General features: G+C 44.9%; 1 non-coding gene across 1 annotated transcript; it reads right to left on the bottom strand.

Moving 5' to 3' along the window:
- Positions 1 to 5444: 5444 nt before the first annotated feature.
- TRNAL-UAG (transfer RNA leucine (anticodon UAG)) lies at positions 5445 to 5516 on the bottom strand. The gene has a single exon. It is a non-coding gene; the product is annotated as a tRNA-Leu (tRNA).
- Between the last annotated feature and the right edge of the window lie 12927 nt (positions 5517 to 18443).

The following is an 18443-nucleotide window of genomic DNA, read 5'->3' as shown; positions in this document are numbered from 1 at the left end:
ACTTTTTCTCTTTCTCCCCCAAAAGAACAGTTATTACCATCTTTGATACTATCTAAAAGACTATCAGAACAGGGGCTGTGGGTGGGGTGTCCTTATCAACTTCTTTACAGCTAAAGGGGAAGGGTATAACTGATATTGTTAAAATTATAGCGTTTCCTAATACTTCATATTTCAAATGCTTTAACTGTTTTTCCTTCTTTTCTGTATCTTTAATAAAAGGTCAAAAAATGGTGCATTTGCCATAGCACTCAGCAGGCTGAGGTCTCTCTATTCCCAAACCAGGGACAAAGTCTTAGTAGGCTGTAGTGATAGGATCATGTTAACACCTTTGACTCTCAGGGCTCATTTATTCCACCAAAATTAATATAGTCACTATAATGATGAAGAATTCCAGCCCTTTTAACCACAGAAGTCATTTCTGAAAAGCCACAGCTGAAATCAATATGTGATTTCTCAAATGGAAACTTAGGGTCTATTCAAGAAAATATCGTTATTTGGGAAGCCACTTAAGCACATGCTTATCTTCCATTGAAGTCAATGAGCCTTAAGCATATGTATAAATTAGCTTCTTGAATAGGGGCCCTGCTGTGCTTGGTAAGTAAGAGGGTATAGAACCTTTCACATATGTGTTGCTGGTTCAAATCCAACAAAGGATGTTACTAAGTGACTGAAAATTGTTATGCTCTTGTAACCAATTGTTGCCCTCTTTGAAATTAGTTTGGTGTCTCAATGTAGCTATTTGATGTCTAGCTCTTCATGCATGGACATGTGCCCATATCCCTACAACCACTGACACAGCTGGCTCTAAGCAGCAACCTGTTGGTAGTCTCAGCAGAAGCGGCCTTGGAAACAGCACTTCCCTTTCGAGGTGTTTCCCACAAGGCATATGAGTGGGGCAGCACAGACAAGCCTTCACTGCTGCTACCCATGATGCAGCCATTCTGTGGAGAAGAGATTTTAGTCTCCAGGGCTGTCAGCCTTGCTCCTTTCACATTCATATAGCCTTGAGATTATTAATAAATACTAAGAAGCCACAGTCCTCAAGGAAGGAAAAGAGATCTGAATAGCTGAACTCTTTATTATCTGTGTAGTGGCACATAACATAAAAGCAGAATAAAAGCGTTCTAGCAGTCAGGACTGTTGGATTTCTCTGCTTTTTCTCCTTTCACAACAAAAATAAGCTTCAGAAAACTCCATGCACAAAAGGCAGATTTTTTTTTTAAGTCAAAGGCTAAATAAACATGCTGTTAGTCAACCTCACACTATTGTTTGGCACTCTATACCACTGGAGTCTGGCTTTATCATGACTTCTACTTTGCCATTAAACAAAACTAGCTCACTGCTGCTGCTCCAGACAAAGCAATTCCAACACAATAACCGTTCTGTCTGCTGTTGGAAGTAGTCTACAACTCACTGAGCAGACATTTCTGGGATGACTGTAGTTCTATGTTTCCTGCTGCTCCTTGTGCGCAGTGTTTTACATCTGTCACCCTTAAATTTTGCTTGTTAAGAGTAATGGGTTTGCACACAAACAGTAGGTTGTCTAAAGCAGAGGTGGGCAAACTATGGCCCGTGGGCCACATCTGGCCCGTGGGACCATCGTGCCTGGCCCTTGAGCTCCCAGCCGGGGAGGTTAGCCTCCAGCCCCTCCTCTGCTGTCCCTCCTACCCCACAGCCTCAGCTCACCATGCTGCCAGCTGTCTGTGCAGCAGGTCTGACAGCTCCCGCAGAACGGTGCAGCAGTGTGGCTGGCTCCGGCCGGGCGGCATGGCTGCCAATCCTGATGCTCTGAGCACCATGGTAAGCGGGTAGGGAGCGGGGGGGTTGGATAAGGGGCAGAAGGCCCCAGCAGGATGTCAGGGGATAGGGAACAGGGGGCAGTTGGATAGGCATGGGAGTCCTGGGGGGGGCCTGTCGGGTGGGGGTGTGGATAGGCAGCAGGGCGGACAGGGAGCTGTAGTGATTGGATAGGGGGTGGGGTACCGGGGGGGCGGTTAGGGGCAGGGAATCCCAGGAGGAGATGGTCAGGAAACAAGGAGCAGGGGGGATTAGATTAGCTGACTGTTCAGAGGGGGCAGTCAGGGGGTGTGAAATGGGAGGGGATGGATAGGAAGCTGGGGCAAGGCTGTTTGAGGAGGCACAGCCTTCGCTATCTGGCCCTCCATACAGTTTTGGAACACTGAGGTGGCCCTCAGGCCAAAAAGTTTGCCCACCCCTGGGCTAAAGCAAACTTGCTAAAACCACTGATACTGGAAGACTGTCACTGGATGACTGGCCCTTTATGAATGAGTGGGGTCCAGTGCACCTGGACTAATTACCTGCTGTCAAACTGGGCTTACTCGGATTGAGAATGGAACATTGATGCTTCTATGTCATTTTTGAGAGACAGGGATTGCTACCTGCCAAACCTTAATTTAAAAATAAATAAATAAATAACCCATAAACAAGTGCTTCCATCGTTATTGGAGAGAGACTGTCCCTTTAATGATCCTGCTGCTGGAACAAATGATTGCTCACTGATAACATACACATTGCAGTTGTCATAGAAACACACTTAGCAACAAAGAATCCCTGACCTTTTCCCCATCTGTTTTGAATGTTCACAATGGCACATATATACATGTAATCAAATGCCACATTTTATGTGGCTCCCAGAGGCCAGTGGGGGCTTAAAAACAGAGGTCCAGGTCATTCTCAGCTGGTGTAAGTGGTTGACTTCAATGGAGTTATTTCAATATATACCACCAAAGATCTGGCCTGCTATGCTGCTTAATAAGATCAAATTAATTTAAGCTGTATCTCTGAAAACTTATATTGTGGTTCTTACAGAGCCTGAAAACTTGGTTCAGACCTGAAAAGCTAAGAAATCACCACTCTTTATTTATGAGATGTTTTAGTGGGGAAGGAGCTATGCAGACAGGGTAGAGTGACGATCTGTATCAAAATCAGAACATTCTCTGTGAACAGATGGAGCCCATGGAAGCCAGGTTGTGTTATTACATGTGTATATAACAGCACCCCCTACGTAATGAAGTTAGTCCTGTCGAGAGGACATAACTAACATCCCAAAAGAGAGAAACTGATTAAATTAAACCAAACTACGAATAATGATGTAAAAAAATACAGTTGTTGTAGACACACAATTCTTAGATAAATCACACTCATGCAGGAAGGTAGGACTAGATCCCTGGCTTTTCAATCATTACATCACCAGCATTTGTCATTTGCAATAAATGGGATGAAATTAATCACAGGATAATTTAAAGCTTGTCAAAAAAGAGAAAAGCAGTTTTGCAAAATATTTCAAAGTCAGTTTTGTTCTGCAATGGAATGATTTTTTAAAAAAATGCATTAAGCATTTTTTTTTTTTAAAAAAAAATCCTTTCCCTCTTTTCCCTCCTAAATGCACTAGAATGAAGGATATCTCAAATGGGTTTTTTTTCTCCACCTTTCTTTCCCTCCTTTTTTCTTCACTTTTCTATTGGCTACTTTCACTTTTCAAAACTTCCTCAACTTTTGAATTGGCAGAAAGGAAAACAGTAAAGAAAGAAAAATGAAAAAGTAGGAAACAGACCCTGGAAATCATAGAATCGTAGGACTGGAAGGGACATCAAGAGGTAATCTAGCCTAAGGCAACAAACTACTTTTACACCCTAATGCCACTCTTACGCCACAGGACTGGGGAGAAAAACGCAGGCAAAAGTTGGAGGAAAAAAGAAAGGGACAGTGGCAAATTGACCCTTTGGTGAGGGCTTGTCTGGGAGTTGACGCCGGGGCCTCTCGCACCTGAAGGCACACTGGGACTTGCAAGAGTCAACAAACCATTTCTTTGGAGAAGAGCCGTAGCGAACATAATTTTTTATGATTTTTGCAACCAAACCAAACCAAGCTCAACAAGAACAGGCAGAGTTAGCCCTAGAATGAAAAAGTACTCTGTGTGCTTGACTTCACCTTTCCAAGGTCTCCCCCTCGCTCTCTCCCGCCGTAAGTGAGAAGCGTTCCCCCCCAAGAACTGGCAAAGATAGCCCTAAAATGAAAAAAAGGACTCTGCCTGACTTCACCTTTCCAAGGTCTCCTTCTTGCTCTCTCATGCCAGAAGTGAGAACCGTTCAGCCAGACCAAGGAACCAAATTCAGGCCCTAACACAGACCTCACCCTATGGGATGCTGGGGAGCAAAAGGGAGGAAAAAAACCAAACATAAACAGCCAACCAACTCCGCAATGGTCAGCTGCAAACACAGGCTTGGCAAGGGCTTGGATGAAATTGAAACTCGTTATCTCTTGCGCCCCAAAACAGACTTACGCTCCTGTCCAGCTAATCCTTTTGGAACTCTAAGGAAAGCAGCCTTTCACAGGAGTTTCCAAAAGCTGGCCACAAAGGAAGGGTAGGAAACATGCCCTCAGTAAGGGTTTGTCTGGGATTTGAACCCAGGACCTCTCCCACCTGCGGCAAGAATCATACGCCTAGACCAACAAGCCACCTTTTGGCATGGGGTCTGTTGTATGGCCTCAGAAGGTTAGGCCAAAACCCAACCTTCCTGTAAATTTTCACCAGTTCTAAGTGGTGCTCCTCCAGTACCACAATGCCCTAGGCAACAGTCTGTGTGTGTGTATGCTGTTGGTCACCGGTAGGTAGAATCGAGTGCCTGTGTCTTTGCCTCCCAGGGAGGGATAGGTTGAGCCCACCCCAGTCAGGAGAAGAGTAGGTAGAAGAAAAGATCCAGAAAGTCCCCCTTTCCGTCTGAGCGGGGTGCTCCCTTGTCGAGTCAGGGTCCTGCCCCTGAGAGCTGTCCGGCTAGGGTGTGGGCGTCCCCAGCTGTGTGTGCACTTTTATGTCTGAGGCATGCGCTGGGTTCTTGTCTTTGGGGTGGGAGCGTGTGCCTGTGCCCAGTGGAGGTCTGGTCTGTGGGGAGCTGTCAAGCTCATCCTCCTGTGTAGGCCCACACGTAAGCATCTCCCCTTCGTTAGGGTTCCCATGAGAAAGCCTCCCCAGCGTGGTGTAGAGCTGGAGTGTTAAGCTTCCCTGCATGGCTTGCGCTGAGGTGCATGAAGCCCCAGTGGGCATCATTTGCAGAGACATGGCGTGAGGAAAGAATTTGGGCCACCAGGTCAACCCATTGGCTCCAATGGGTGGAGATCGCAGCCGTCTCCCTGTGCCCCCACCTCAAGCCATTTCTCCCGCCAGTGGCTGAAATTTCTGTCCAGCCTCCCCTAGCCCTGGATTGTGCCCCCAGTTTCCCTTGCACCACGCGCTCAAGATGGCCATCCCCACACTGAGGGAGGTGGCCACTCTGGCTTGCCCTCTGCATCCCTAGCTCCCAGACTCTGCCCGCAACCAGGGCAAACCAGCACTCCCTTCGAACTCCAAGGCAGCTGTGGCTTGACAGACAGCTGGAGCAAAACACAGGCCAGGTAAATCACATCATCAAAGAGACCCTCTGCAAAGGCTTATCTGAGATTTGAACCCAGGACCTCTTGCTCCTAAAGCAAGAATCATACTCCTAGACCAACAAGCCACACACCAGGTGCTAGACATGCCCTTGTGCCTCAGAGTGAACCAAACAAAATGCTCACTGTGCTGCTGAGATTTCACTCCCCCTGTCAGGAGTGGAAGGCATTACGGTGGACAGGTAGGCCTATCAACACCCCGGGCTGCACCTGGAGGAAGAGCCAGGGGGCAGAGATGGAGTGCAAACGGACTCAGCTGGGCCGGAACAGGCAGGGCCTCTAAAGCCAGGAAGCTGGCAAAAGACAGAGGTTGCTGCTGCTGCTGCTGGAAAAGGGCACTCACTCCCTGGGAGGATTTGGAGCTGGTCCAGCCAGAGCCAGGAGGGAAGCCAGGAGTTTTAGGAAGCAGTCCAGGAAAGGAGCAGGGGTGAATGGACCCGTGCCGTCACGCGAACCAAATAGAAAGAACAGCAGGAAAATCACCCCCAGGGAAAGACTAGACCCCAGCTCACCTCCCTGAATTTACAGTAGAGCAGCAAAGAAACCATGCCAAGGGCTTGTCCGGGATTTCTCGCACCCTACGCGAGAAACCTATCTCTAGACCAACAAGCCTCCCTTGCCAGAGAGGAGCGTGGTAAGCCTAGGAAATCAGGGAGAAACAACAGGCCACTGTAGGCCTAAAGTTGAAAAGGACTGCATCTATCTTCAGCTTTCCAAGGTCATCTGTTGTGTTCCATGGTAAAATGAGGACAGAGGAACAGAAGAGGTGAAAAGGAAAATGGGGATAAACAGAAACCAATGTTCAAAAATTTTATTTGAAAAAAGTTTTAAAATTCAAATTTTGTGGAAATCTGATTTTTTTTTTTAAAGGAAGATTTTTGTGAAAATTTCTAGCTTCGAAATAAGGTTATTTTTCCTCAGGAAAAGTTTCAAATAAAATATTTCAATCAGTTCTAAGTTAACACGAATACCAGAAAACAAAAATTATCAATCTAATGGTGAGATGGGTTCGATTGTAAGGCACCCATACAAAGGAAAACCTACCTTTTAATATAAAAGTTAACTGAACAAAGCACTGCTCAATATATTGTAGGAAACAACTTTGCATTTGCTGGAAAGATGGATCACTATAGGTTGTTTTTCATTTCTAGTTGCTATTACTGTACACTTGCCACTTTAGTGTGAGATAAAGAGGATAATTGCTGAATATTACTAACACCTATAGAAGCCTGTGTCTGCAATTTAGCTGCCAGCTCTCATATTTGTGTATGTTCTGTCTACAGATCTGCTGTGCCCCATCACTGCTGTTTGTTGTTACAGGTTGTCAGTCAGCAAAAATATTGGCCCTGTGAGGACAATTATTGTCACCATATTTTAATGAAATATTACTGCAGCTAGCTGATCCCTTGATATTTCTGAGGCAGCGGACAAAAAAAGCCACTCTGCCTGATACACAGAGGAATGAAAGGTAAATTTGGGGGGATACTCGGCCAGAAAAATGGACAAAGAAGCAGCCAGGAGAGATAAAGACATGGAGAACCAAAAGTGAGCAATGGAAAGTGAAAAGGAAAAAATAGCTCAAGAAGGATCATAGAAGATTGAGGTTGGAAGGGACCTCAAGAGGCATCTAGTCCAACCCCCTGCTCAAAGCAGGACCAACCTCAACTAAATCATCCCAGACAGGGATTTGTCTAGCCAGCCCTTAAAAACCTCCAAGGATGGAGATTCCACCACCTCCCTAGTTAACCCATTCCATTGCTTCACCACCATCCTAGTGAAATAGTGTTTCCCGATATCCAATTTAGACCGCTCCCACTGCAACTTAAGACCATTGTTTCTTGTTCAGCCATCTGCCACCACTAAGAACAGTTTAGCTCCATCTTCTTTGGAACCTCCCTTCAGGTAGTTGAGGGCTGATATCAAATACCCCCTAATTCTTCTCTTCTGCAGACTAAACAAGCCCAGTTCCCTCAGCCTCTCCTCCTAAGTCATGTGTCCCAGTACCCTAATCATTTTTGGTGCCTTCCACTAGACTCTCTCCAATTTGTCCATATCCTTTCTGTAGTGGGGGGGCTCAAAACTGGGTGCAATACTTCAGATGTGGCCTCACCCATGCCGAATAGAGAGGAATAATGACTTTGCTCAATCTGCTAGCAATGCTCCTACTAATGCAGCCCAATATGTTGTTAGCCTTCTTGGGAAAAAGGGCACACTATTGACTCATATCTAGCTTCGCATCCACTGAAATTCCAAGGTCCTTTTCTGCAGAACTGCTGCTTAGCCAGTTGGTTTCCAGCCTGTAGTAATTCATGGGATTCTTCCATCCTAAGTGCAGGACTCTGCACTTGTCCTTGTTGAACCTCATCAGATTTCTTTTGTCCCAATCCTTCAATTTGTCTAGGTCACTCTGGACCCTATCCCTGCCCTCCAGCAGACCTACCTCTTCACCCCAGCTTAGTGTCATCCAGATCATTAATGAAAATATTGAACAAAACCAGCTCCAGGACAGACCCCTGGGGCACTCCGCTTGATACTGGCTGCCAACTAAACATTGAGCCGTTGATCAGCCCAATGATCTAGCCAGCTTTCTATACACCTTATAGTTCATTCATCCAATCCATACTTCTTTAACTTGCTGGCAAGAATACTGTGGGATACTGTATCAAAAGCTTTGCTAAAATCAGGGTATATCACATCCACCACTTTCCCCATGTCCAGAAAGCTAGTTATCTCATCATAAAAGGCAATTTGGTTAGTCAGGCATGACTTGCCCTTGGTGAATCCATGTTGACTGTTCCTGATCACTTTCCTCTCCTCCAAGTGCTTCAGAATGGATTCCTTGAGGACCTCCTCCATGATTTTTCTGGAGATTGAGGTGAGGCTGACTGGCCTGTAGTTCCCCAGGTTCTCTTTCTTCCCTTTTTTAAAGATGGGAACTACCTTTTTCCAATCATCCAGGACCTCTCACAAGTTTTCAAAGATAATGGCCAATGGCTCTACAATCACATCAGCCAACTCCCTCAGCACCCTCAGATGATTTGCATCTGGCCCCATGGACTTTTGTATGTCTAACTTTTCCAAATAGTCCTTAACCTGTTCTGCCACCACTGAGGGCTGCTCACCTACTCACCATACTGTGCTGCCCAGTGCAGCAGCCTGGGAGCTGACCTTGTCTGTGAAGACTGAGACAAGAAAAGCATTGGTACTTCAGCTTTTTCCACATCATCTGTCACTAAGTTGCCTTCCCCATTCATTAAGGGTCCCACACTTTCACGGACCTTCGTCTTGTGCTAACATACTTGTAGAAATCCTTCTTGTTACCCTTCACATCCCTTACTAGCTGAAACTCCAATTGTTCTTTGGTCTTCCTGATTACACCTCTGCTTGCTCAAGCAATATTTTTATACTTTTCCCTAGTCATCTGTCCAAGTTTCCACTTCTGGTAAGCTTCCTTTTTGTGTTTAACTTGCTGAAGATTTCTCTGTTAAGCCAAGCTGGTCACCTGCCATATTTACTATTCTTTCTGCACATCAGGATGGTTTGTTCCTGTGCCCTCAACAACGCTTCTTTAAAACACAGTCAGCTCTCCTGAACTCCTTTCCCCCTCATATTAGCCTCCAAGAGGATCCTGCCCATCAATTCTCTGAGGGAGTCAAAGTCTGTTTTTCTGAAGTCCAGGGTCCGTATTCTGCTGCTCTCCTTTCTTCCTTTTGTCAGGATCCTGAACTCAACCATCTCATGGTCACTGCTGCCCAGGTTGCCACGCACTTTTACTTCCTCTACCAATTCTTCCCTGTTTGTGAGCAGCAGGTCAAGAGAAGCACAGCCTCTAGTTGGTTCCTCCAGCACTTGCACCAGAAAGTTGTCGCTAACAGTCTCCAAAAACTTCCTGGATTATCTATGCACTGCTGTATTGGTCTCCAAGTAGATGTCAGGGTGATTGAAATCCCCCACGAGAACCAGGCAACTTCTGTTAGTTGTCTCAAGAAAGTCTTGTCTATCTCATCCTCCTGGTCTGGTGGTCTATAGCAGACACCCACTGCGACATCACCCTTGTTGCTCTCGCCTCTAAACTTAACTCAGAGACTCTCAAGAGTCTTTTCTCTAGTTTCATACTGGAGCTCTGAGCAATCATACTGCTCCCTTACATACAGTGCAACTTGTCCACCTTTTCTCCCCCACCTGTCCTTCCTGAACAGTCTCTACCATCCATGACAGTGCTCCAGTGATGTGAGAAAGGAGACAGAAATTGGAGAGACACAAGTAGACATGTATCCAGGGCTACATGTAATAACAACATCAAAACTCGTATGTGCATATAGATAGCTGGGTTCACAACATGCAGCGCTGGGTGCATTAACTGCATCTCTACTTGAATATCTGTTCTTGGTAAGCAAACATGCAGGGCAGAAAAAGTATGATGTTATAATTTAGAGACAGAATTTGAAGATTTTCTTAAGTGCTGAATTTCTCATACTTGAACCTGATTCTCTGCTGACTCACCTCTGATTCATTTAATAGAAGTTGCTGCATGCTCAAAAATTTTTTAAAGGCCACTTATTTAGGTGCCTATATGTGGGCCTTCAGAGCCTAACTTTAGGTCTCCATTTTTAAAAAATCTTGGCTTTAAATCTATAATTTAGGCCTGAATTTTCAGAAGGGCCGTACACCCACAATCAGGGCCAGATTTTCAGAAGAGCTCAGTGCCCAATGAGGTGCCCAAATAAGCCATTCAAGACAGCTCAGCAGGTTGGTGATGAGCTGTTTTGAAAAATCTGGCTAAAACTGTAGATGCTGAGTATTTAATCTGTCCCAGAGCTCTTTTGAAGAGTCTATTGTGACTGTGATGAAGCCTGCCTCCATGGTGCCCCCTTATGGACCAACCAGGCATTTCTCATGTTATTGTGGAGTCTCCAGTGGTCCATTTCAACAGTTATTATGCAGCCCAGTGCAGTGGTGCTTTAGCCCTCTGGCTAAGGCATGCTTGAGCTCCACCTGTTTTGGGGTATTCACCTTGATCGATCGGTCCTTCAGGCTTCATATAGATTGCGCCATTCACAACATGTCTTCTATCCTTCTCGATGTGTGACCATGCCTTTTTGCAATATACTCTTCCCATCTCTGGAGGCTGGTTGAGTGATCATTTCAGTTCCCATGGGTACCACTTGGTGACAGCTGTAGTCCATCAGTTGTCAGTGAGCCTAGCTATATGCCTGGCCCATCGCATTTTATTGTACCTGCTTTCAACAACGACGTCCTGCTGTCTAATCACTTCACTGGGGACTTGATCATGGATTGAAATCTTCATGCAGCCAGACATTTGGTCAGGCTCCCTGGTCCCATCCACTGGGCAGGTTGTCCAAGAAGCAGCTGTGTCAGACTTTGGCTACAACCAGCCTTCTCTCACCAAGGGAGAGGTAAAGCTCTTCTCTCCTTCACGGTCAGTCCTGAACTGAACTAAGACTTCTCCTTTCAGCTTCCCTCCCCACCACTTGCCAGTTTGGAGCCCATATGTCACATCACACACACCCTTCATGCCTAAAATGGGTATTTTATGTGTGCCTCACTTTCAGTTTTTAAGCTGAATATTAGACCCATATGCCTAACTCTTCATGGCTTTGTCATCACTTACGTATGTGCACAATGAGTATCATGCCGGTATAAAATGCTATCTTTCTGATCCTGTAAACTTTGACACTCCTTTGCATAGGTGTAAATGATTATACAAGCTTAAAGCAGGGGAGTACCGGGCCATGCATTTTTAGCAGAGCTGGTTGGGCTACTTTTCCCCAGGAAGTTTTAATAAAAATAACAAAAGATCATTTTTGTTTCCATTTTCCTCCTGAAAATTCATGTATTTTAGCAAAATTTGAATATTGAAATATTTCAGCCATAACCCAGAATATTTTGCTTTGGGAATAATGCTGTGATGCCTCATGGAATTTGTAATTCAGGTGCTTCCTACTCTCATTGTCCTACATTGGGCAAGCTCCCTGTTCGGCCTACATCACCCATAATGCACCACACTCTCCTCTCTGGGTGAAGTAGGGAAGCATCATGGGAGATGTAGTCCAAACAGGGAGCCTGGCCCTTACAAGAGAATGGAGACATAAGGGACCTGAACTATAACTTCCATGAAACACTGCCGCAGCATTTCCAAAGCAAAATATTTTGGTTTTCAGCTAAGAATAGTTTGGTTTGGGGTATTTGTTTTTATACACACCCACCTCTGAAGAAAGCAGACTCTGTACATGAAAAAAATACATGTAGTGAAACATCAAATTTTCCACTGAAAAACAGTTTTAATAGATTTTTTTAAAACCCTCCCAAATTTTTTTTTAGTTATAGATTCTACTCCAGTGGATTCGAACTTGAAGTAATAGAGAACTCTTCGGAAAGAGTCAAAATAACACACTAAATAATTGTGATGTGATGTTCTGACACAACCTTGCATTTGCAGCTCAGTGTTCTTACGTATTTGTTCAATGCCAGAAGGCTCAATATCTATGGTATTCATATAGCCCCCATTATCATAGAATCTGAGCACTTCATAATCTTTAATGTCTTTGTCCTTCAATGCCCCTGTGAGATATGTCAGTGCTGCTATCTCCATCTTACAGATGGGAACTGAGGCACTGAAATGTTGAGTGATTTGCCCATGGTCACACAAGAAGTCTGTGGCAGAGCAGGGAACTCAACCCAAGTCTCCACAGTCCTAAGGTAACACCATAAACACTGGATCATCCTTCCTTTGTCATGAATTGGGACAAGAGTAGTCATGGCTAGTGGTTGGAGCAGGAGTCAGGCTCTGAAGCCAGTGGCAAGTACCAGATTCAGGAGCCAGAAAGAAAGCAGGCAGGGCAGGATCGGGGTTGGATCAAGACCAGAAGCAAGGGAGGCACAGGAGAGATCTCAAATGTGGGCAAGTGCATGGGGCAGCCAGAGATCAGTTATTGCTGTTGGACTTAAGAGTAGGTTTGCTGACTTCCTCAGCCAGTCATGTGGACTCATCAACCAGGCAGCCCTACCATGGCTCAGATATACTCATACACACTCAGGAAACTGAGCAGGAGCAGCTGCAAGTTCTCATTCCTGATGCTTTCTTTTCTAAGACATGGCATAATGGAAAAGCAGAAGAAAGCCTCCATCTGCAGAGGAAAGAGTAATAAACTAAAGAGATCTTCTCTTTCTCCATTTCTATAATCCTCCTATTCTGGTTGAGGCTTAAGATGAAGATGAGGAAGAAGGCTGTGAATATTGCAGGTAGTTCTCTTCAGAGAGATTCCCCAGAAACCCTGAGCATAAAGATCACAGAGGAGTGTCCTGATGTCGGTACAGCTGTATTTCAAATATCATTAAACTTTACTGAAATCATAATGTGCATCTTCATATAAACCTCTCAGTGGATGGATTTTAAAAGCTGAGGTAGATGACTCTTAAGTGTGGAAAGAAGATTGCAGCATGGTTTTCAGAGGCAGAATTTGCAGCCTACTCATGGTCAATAAAGCCATTCAGCCTGAAGAAGCAATATTTCAGGGAATAATTGTCCTTTGTCATTTTCTTTCCTTAACTTAAATCAGGGATGTGACAAGTGCTGGAAGAAAACAAATAAGCCAACACCCAGTCCCACCCCCACAGCCTTTCTTCTGCATGGATAGGGGAGGGAAAACATTTTACCCAGGGCTAAACAGAGTAGGGCAAGTAATTTTACTTCAAGGAAACTATAAAAAACAATGGAGAATAATGTATTTTAAAGGTGCTGTATATAGTCTGTGATCATGCGGGACTCTGTGGTTGCCAATAACAATGTACCATGCCCACTTATGATTTCATGATGGCAGAGGATATTAAATCATGATATTCCTTCTCCAAAAGCACAGGCCAATACTACTTGAGCTAAAGGACAGACTTCACCATCTGTTAAGAGTGTATGGGGTTTATGACATACAACTGAACAATTCTAAATCAATCCAGCAGAATGCAGTGGCACACAGTCACATGACAGTTCATTGCAATATTCAAAAAAAGCATTTGTGTGTGTCCATTGTTTTTAAAGACAACAAGAAGCAGTCTGAATTATCATATAGTATAGTCTCACTAACTGACCTCTCAGCAGCTAGCACATGTATTCCCTACTTTTGCATTGATTCAGGGCATGATCCACTAATTTAAGTCACACATTAAAAACAAACAATCCCCCCCCGCCCCACACACACACACAGACACAAACTCTGAACCCAAACGCAATAGCACAGTGGTAGCAAGGCATGAGAACCACTGTCAGAGAAATGTAAAATGAAGAAACAACTGACAGCAGGCTAAATCCTCTGGGGCCATTCACTGAAGGTGCAAATGCAGGAAGAACATAGCATTCCTGATAATGTGACAAGTGGGAGTAGCAGCAGGAAGCATCCCCCTGTACACCACAGAGGGAACATCTGACTATATTCCTCCATACTGAAGTATGTGTGGGCAGGGGAAAGTTGACATGTAAGGTTAAAGAGTCCCAGAAAGTCACTTTCTTTCAACACTGAAAAAGAAACGTTATTAGAGTAAGGAAATGTATTCCCCTTACAGCCACACACTCTCTTTGCTCCACTGTAGTTTCTGCCTAGTGTTTTCTTCTGGCTGCCTGCTGCTGACTTAAGGAATAAGTATAAAAGGTAGAGAAAGAGGAGTAGGAATTTTGACAGCATGGCCAGGGGGCCCACCCACAGTGCAAATATGAAAGAGCCAACTTGGAAGACAGTAGTGAACCATGTCTGCTATTCCCATATACACTGTAGTAGTCAGCTATTCAGTTTGATGCCCCTGTAGCCAAAACATTCCTATTGTGGGGCAGTGCAGCAACCTCAGGGCAAAACCTTTTTCTCCACTTTCCAGGATGTGATCCAGCATCCATAGTGAAAAGCAAATGGTTTGTTGTTGTTTAAATGTATCTCACTATGAAATTATCATAAGAACATAGGTCTGGGAAGGTCCTCCTTGGTCATGGAGTTCAGGCCCCTACTATCCCATGAATAATTGTAACTCTTCTGCCAGGTTGAGCTGGCAGCAACCAGGGCTGGGTTCATTATTTAGGGGTTCCTTTTTAACAATACAACACAGAGCCAGCTTGAGTCCCCACCCAGTAACTTGGGGAAATTACACACCACCCCTAGGCATCTCTGAGAGGCAATACTTCCCCACTTGCAAGCACAGAGTCTGAGTGTAGAAAATTTTTTAATGAAAGGAGGGAAGTCACCTGACATTAATTAGGGAAAATGCCACAGGCAGGATTCATAATTATAAAACTCTGAGCAGAACACCCACCCCAGAGTGTGTGGGGCAGTGCCTTCTGCCTCACGTTCTAAAACCAAAAGTTCTTTTTCTGTGTCCTCCTCTGCTCCCTCAGCACACCCCACTCACAGTGTTGTCCTTGGTCAGTGAGGAGCCAGAGTTCAGAGGTTCATCTATGTGAGTCCACCTCCCACCCAGAGAAGAAGGCACCTGCTTGCTCTGCCATCTGAGATCTTGCTCTGTCTGGCTGCCCCACCAGCTGCAGTTCCTTTCTACTGCCATTCTGCCAGCCATGCTTCCTCTCTGCTGGCTGCCCTACCAGCTGCAGCTCCTTGCTAGCTGTTCATTCCCGTCTCCAGCCACTCCTTTGCTGGTCAACTATCAGTTACATTCTGCTGCCACCTGCCTCTCTGCTGTGACCTCTGCACATCAGTCTCAGTGATTTTCAGCTCTTTGCAGGCGAGGCAGAAACATTGTCTCACCACAAGTGATTTCAGCTCTCATTTGATAATAAAAAGGCTCCTAATGAAGCCTATTTAGCTCTATCTTTTAACACTACTGAGGAACAAGTTTAATCAGACTAGGAACCCTTATGGAGAGCCCATCCCTCCTAGCTAGAACACCTGTCTCCACTCCTCCTGCTTTCACAGGGATCTGTCATTTGAGCCCTTGGCTTAGCAAGCTCTTTTCAGCTAAGGGTGACCCCTCATCAGGACAAGCTCAGCACAGTTCTGCTCCCCGTTAGTATTGAATGCAGGGGTGGTGAAAAGTTATCTTCATTTTGTACGACTAAAATGATTTGTAACCCAACACCAGCTAAAGCTAATAGCTTGAAGCTACACAACTCCTGTCTTCTAGATACCTATGCAGAGTAGGTGTATTCATGTAAATATAGTTTGCTCCTGAACCCTTCTGAACTAGCTGTCATGGGAGAGTTCATTCAGACATTGCTTACATCATCTTATAAAGTTCTTTTTTTAAAGTTAATTAAGTTGTTTGCCCTCACTTCTCTTATTGAGAAGATGTTTCAGAACTTCAATCTTCTGATGGTTAGAAACACTGGGGGAAAGAGAAGTACATTAACCCACACCAAAGAAAAGAAAATTCAGGAATCCCCTTAAAAATATCCATAGAAATAAAGGTCACAGGGAAGGAATAAAGTTTTCCTTAGAAATTTAGTTAGTGCTGCTAGTGAGTAAACCTCAGAACGATCAAGGGGTCAGGTACCAGCTCCTTCTCACAAAGGTCTTGCTTCATGCTGCTCCTCCCAAAACATACTTTCTTGAGACTTATTTGGCCCTTTCCTCATTCAAATCTATCATAAAACTCAGCATGTTTTGAAGCTTACCAGAGATCAGCAAGATAAAATAATTAACTGTTCTATTTTTAAAAGACATTTTCCCATGGAATCACTTCACAATCTTTCAGATATGACTCTGTTCAGAACCCACCCTATTGATACCTGGGGTTCTTTCAACCCAAACCTCTTAGTAACTTTTACACTGTGCAAGGAGGTGTCAGGAAATAAATCAGGGGAGACACGACCGTCCGACCGATAGATGGCTGGCACAAACAGGACAACACAAGAGTGCTTTCACTTAAAACTAAACCTTTACTTAGTCTCAAGCACTTACACACGTCTGCAACAAGATTAGTAAAACACTCCCAACACTTGATAATTACCAAAGCTTAGTGTGGCTTTTGAGTGACACAGCGGTGGGGAACACAAGATGCATCCAGAGGAAGAGACCAGTCCTGAAGAGTCCTCCCATCTCAAGCGTTTCCCCCTTATTTATACATTAGTAATACAATGACATGTCCCTTAAAGAAAACTTGTCAAGCAAACAGTTCCAATAGGCAAGCAAGAGGCTCCTTCTGATTATTGATTAACCAGATGTGGATTTTTCCAGAGTCTGCAGCCTTGAGATCCCAATAGACATTCCTGAGGGTGCATCCTGCTCTTTTAAAATGTATCAGCAACTTCAACACAATTCTTATCAGGAAGGACATGGGGACAAGCTGCCCTTTCTGTGGCACCCAAAACCCACTCCCCTAATGCCCTGGTCAAGCTGAGATTGCTGAATGATCAATTTACAGCTTGCTGACTAGGCCTCCTTTAATAATAAGCCATAGTTGTTTCAAGCACTTTACTGGTTGCCAAAGTCTCCCTGTACACTCTCCTCTCCTTTGTCCTTTCCCTCCTTTGCTTTGTCATGTCAAGAGTCTAGACTGTGAGCAATATAAGGTAGATTGAGGGCTAATTAATTATCTGTTCTCTTAAAGCCTCCAGAACGTGCAGTACAAGTCTCTGGTTTTTGGAATTGCTCTTCACTGGGAGTCCACGAAAGACTTGGATTCATGAGCTTAAGGCTACAATGCAGGTTGTTTCTGCTTGTTCTGACCTTTGATAAATGAGCTATCTATGCAGCAGAATATGAGTTGCGTCAAATGTTTTCATTGCCAGAAATCTTTAGGTCAGAAGGGACCACTATAACTATCATAATCCTGGGTTTCTTACTACTACTCAGTCTTGGTTAGCTGCTGCCACCACCAAGTTTCTAAATTTGAAATTTTACCTCAGGGTACATCTTCCTCTGATCCCTTCTTAGAAGAATCCATTCCCCAGGAGCAGTTTGCCTCAATAGATATGGTAGGTGTTCTCTGAAGGCCACTGCAGAAATCCCCATCCATCCAAGCATAAATTAACACACTAGCTTTTACTTTTTTACGATTAATAAATGAACTCCAGTACTGATCATCTGGCAGTGCCCACTGTCCTTTTCAAGCCCTTGCAAGCCTTATTTCAATACCCCAATTAGTCTTCCTTTTCATAGGCCATGGAGGCCAATGTTCTCTCAACCACCACCCTCTCAGTAGCTCAGACGTCAGTCATCCCTAATGGACCTGTCTCTGGATAGACCTTTCTTGGAAACTTCAGTATGTCCCTATAAAAGCACCTCCAGCTGGAAAACCTCCACACTCACTCCTCTAAGAGGCTTCTTCTTACAATTCACTTTGGAACCAACATCTGGGACAGCTCCTACCAAACCAGTGGGCCTTCATAGAGTCCTTAATTTTCAAACCACTATCTCACTTCCTCCCACATACTTTACCTCCCACATAACTCATACCTAAAATAGTATAAATGCAACACACATCCTCTATGATGGGGCTTCCACTCCACACTGGCATGCAAGAGGTTAACGGAGCATCCACTAGGAAAGGGACTGTGAGGAACAGCCAGTCAGGACCCAGCAGATCCATATGAAAGGGAGCTGCAGGGTAGAGTAGGTCAGTTGTTGCTAGGAGCCCAGGGAGCAAAGACTGTGTCTCTGGAAGACTGAGAGTGCTATAAGCACCTTGGACAGAGCAGTGGCTGGCTCCTGGTACTGAGCAGCTGAGCTCAATGAGGTGAGGCCAAGGAAGGTGCTGGGGCCATGGGGAAATGGCCCAGGGAAATAGAGCAGCATTGACAGAGGTTACAGAGGAGCAGCTGGAGGCTGCTATTTACAGCTTCCCTGAGTTGTTGCCCAGAGTAGTGGCCAGGGTCCCCACCACTCAGCACTGGGGAAGCAGCTGGAATGTTGGACAGAGATAACCCCCTAGAAAAGGGGAACACAGATGATGGAAACACAGGGCTGAGTCAAGAAAAGGAGCCATAGGTGTGAGCAGAGACTGCTGTGCAAACTGTGGATCTAGGCACTGGCCTCGAACTA

The sequence above is a fragment of the Chelonoidis abingdonii genome, chromosome 6, assembly GCF_003597395.2.
Source record: "Chelonoidis abingdonii isolate Lonesome George chromosome 6, CheloAbing_2.0, whole genome shotgun sequence".
In the NCBI taxonomy this organism is placed as follows: Eukaryota; Metazoa; Chordata; order Testudines; family Testudinidae; genus Chelonoidis; species Chelonoidis abingdonii.
Note: the sequence above shows the minus strand (reverse complement) of the source record. Positions and strands in the feature narration are given on the sequence as shown.